Raw genomic sequence first — 3,651 nt, 5'->3', positions numbered from 1 at the left:
TTGAGCTTCCAGACACAGGGTAGACAAACCGGTCAGAATAAGAAAGATCAGAAGATTGCAAGGCATTGGAGTAAAGGTGAAGAATTTGAAGAAGCTTTGACTAAAATACCTCATTTTTTGGTTTGTTTATAACTAACTTTGTAAATGGTCAGCTGGTATATTCTATAAATACCACTGATTTTTAAATTCAAAAGAGAGAGTTATCATCATTTTCCTTAGTTTTCTGTAAACAACAAAACTATACGCAGTCTTTATCAGTAAAAGAATACAGATCTTCCCATGGACGTAGGCAACCTTGTCGAACAATGTAAACACTGTGTCTTCATCTTCTTGCCTTATCTTTCTTGTTCATACGAATGTTTTCTTTACTCCAAATCATGCACCATTCAATTATCTTTCAAATCGCATCGAGTAATCTAAATATCGAATCAATCCTGCATCGTTTCTTCGCTATCAAGTAGCTTTGAGTACATCATTTTCACCTTCGAGTCGAATCGAGCATCGTTCAAGAACCGTCGAGTACGATCGAGTATTAGTTCTATTGTCATTAAGTTCCATCGTGGATTTAATAGAGATTCGTCAGACAAAGAAGGGAATTCTCATCGAGGATCGAGTAGAAAGACGTTGAGCATCAAGTTCCGAGTATCAAGGATTTGGTACAATATTTCTGATTCATTTCTTCATCTTTTCAGCATTGATCTTGAGTATTTAGGCCTTGTGAAGAGTGGTCAGCCCAACAATTTATTATATTTTTTTAGTTTTTAACTACAAGGGTTTTCTTCTAGTTTTTTTTTTTTTTTTTTTTTTTTTTTGGCTATAATCTCTTTTGTTTACTCATTTCTTACAAGATTTTGGAGATCAAAGAGTACTTAGTGTCCTATTTTTTTATATATTTACACTTGAACAACCATTAAACTAAAAGAGGTATGATAAATATTTCTTATTGAAGTCTTTCAAGGAATTTTCTTTTGCTTTGTTTGTTAAGGTGAAGATATAATTCTTTGCATATTGTTTGTTATTTTTCTCACTTAAAATACTTGAATGTGCCTTACATGCAATGGTTTATTTATGATATATCTGTTAATTCATAATTTTGCTCTTGTGTAGAGTTTTCCTCCTCTTCACTTCAAGTTTTGGACATCAAGCTTCCGCTAATGGAGATGATCATTTATAGATCTAAAGAAATCTTGGGTAATGAATGAATGTATTCGCATTATTTATATTTCAACTATGTTTTTTAGTCTCCATGTATATTTTTTTTTAGCTTTCTTGGCTATTTAGAGAATAAAAAATAAAATCTTGACTTTGTAACTCTGTTATGTTTTTTGGTAATCTATTTATTATTTTAGTTATGTATTTCAATTATTTTACTTAAATTTTTATTACTTATTGACTTTTTGTAGGTTGGTGAAGGTCTATCAATGCATGCAATGTCTAAAGACCACAAACACAAATAAGTTGGAGTTAATTTGATTTTTGATATCAACATATTTTGTAATTTATAAAATTTATGTTCTGTTTATCTCAAAATATATGATACTCATTTCTATATCTTCTTTTTTGATAATATAAATTTCGTATGAATGCTTATTTAGATATACACATTTTGATTATGTGGATTATAGAGATTTTTTTTTTTAATTTTAATGTGTAGCAAAGTATAAAACACGATAATAGCAATATAAGCAAACTCGAATAGCTATCAAATGTTGGATTTAGCAAGCTAACAATGGAAGAATTCAGGATCATTAAGCACTCTAATTCATCAATTTTTGCTATAAATCAAGCATGTTCATCAAATGAAAATAGAGTTTCTGAAATACCTTTGAAGACTCTGTTCAATCCATGTAATTAGCTTCAATTACTTCTCCAAAAGCTTGTGAGTCACTAAAGGATTTTCTCTACTGTTCTCTAGGACCATAGATTGAGTTGTGGGACCCAAAATGAGTTGAGATTAGAGGGAATTTTAGAGATGAACACACTATTTTTCCGGGAGTTAAAGAACCATTCTTCAACCTTGTGTGTTTTAGTGGAATCATGTAATCAAAATGCACAAGCAACAAAAAAACACAGTTTGCATGCCTTTTTTAGCTCAATCTTGTGTGTTTCAAGTAAAAGACTCATGTAATCAAAATGCACAAGCAAACAACAGCTTCTACATTAACCGTTTTAGTGGAATTGTATAGAATTGTGAGTGAAGTGCTTTTAAGTGGCAAAATCCCACTTTTTTAGTGGATTTTGAAAAAAATCCAATTTTGTTTTAAATTTGAAATTTACTTCAAAAATAAAACCAATTTCAATTTTTTAACTAAACTGAAATTGTATTAATTTTACAAAACTTATTCACTAATTAATTTTCTAATAAAATTAATAAATAAAAATTAATCAAATAATTTAATTAAATTTATTAATTTACTATTAAATAATAAATTAATTAAACACTAATTCCACTACCATGAATCCTTATTCATATAATTGGATATTTAAATCGAATTTAAATATCAATCAATTCTCCTATTTCATTTAATTCAGTAATTAAACGTATAATTATATCTGATATAATTACTAATTCCCTTAATTCAAATTTGAATGTTTCAAATTAAATTCATCACTCTATTCTAAGCTTTTATTCCATTTGTGAGCTAGTAGGGGGACCAGATAGACCTATAGATCATGGACTCCAACGATCCGAGATTAACCGGCTAATTTTTTAACCTAATTAACCCACATTAATTAATTACTGGGTCACTCCACTAAAGTCCAATAGTTTCACTCCCCTCACTGTTGATATATTGTGTCCATTCGATATAACCATGATTAGTAAGTTAACCCTTCACAGGTTGTTTGTAATAACGGTTGGGTCAATAATTGTTTTACCCCCGAGATACCTCTTGTTCCGTAAGTCCCACTAATCCTTTAATGAACAATTGGATTTGAGATCCAATCATCAAATTAAGTCCCTTCGAGTCAATGAGAGGGTGGGGCCCTTTGTTCAAGACCTGGAGTCAGCACATAGGGGAACAACCTCTCTACTAACCCTAAAAACATGTAAGAGTAAATTTCATCTTGTACTCTATGTCCCCAGCTATCTACCCGGTCTTACCCCAAAAATGGGAGGCATATTAAGCCGGCTCTATTGAGCCAACCTTCAACCATGCAAATATAAGGATAATCCCAAATAAATATGAGTTCGTAGTTAGCTCAGGATTAAGGTTAAGTTACCTAGGTCATCATTTTGAAATAGTCAGTCTTAAACAGTAAACAACGTTATAAAGTAAGAGTGATTTAATTCTTGGTCCGATCTTATGTAAACTCTTTATATAGGACTCCCCCACTCCTCATTCACCACATGAACGAATCAGGTCACTTCGTTTGTAGCACTTTACAACGATTCTAACAACTACAAAGTGGGTCACATCCAATAGTGTTATCAGAATAAGGTACCAAATCTTATTCATATACTAGATCATTTTGGTTGTCTACTCGAACTTAATCCACTCTTATGTCTCCACATAAAGTTCAAATACTCATGTAATAGCCATGGATCTTAAGTTATTGAATTTAGTCTTTACAAATGTTATATATTCAACAACAACTTTATTGAATAAGCATCAATAACATCTTTATTGCAAATAGAATATGTTTCTTACA

This window comes from Benincasa hispida, chromosome 6 (assembly GCF_027475165.1).
Source record: "Benincasa hispida cultivar pf3 chromosome 6, pf3_genome.v1.1, whole genome shotgun sequence".
Classification (NCBI taxonomy): domain Eukaryota; kingdom Viridiplantae; phylum Streptophyta; class Magnoliopsida; order Cucurbitales; family Cucurbitaceae; genus Benincasa; species Benincasa hispida.
Note: the sequence above shows the minus strand (reverse complement) of the source record.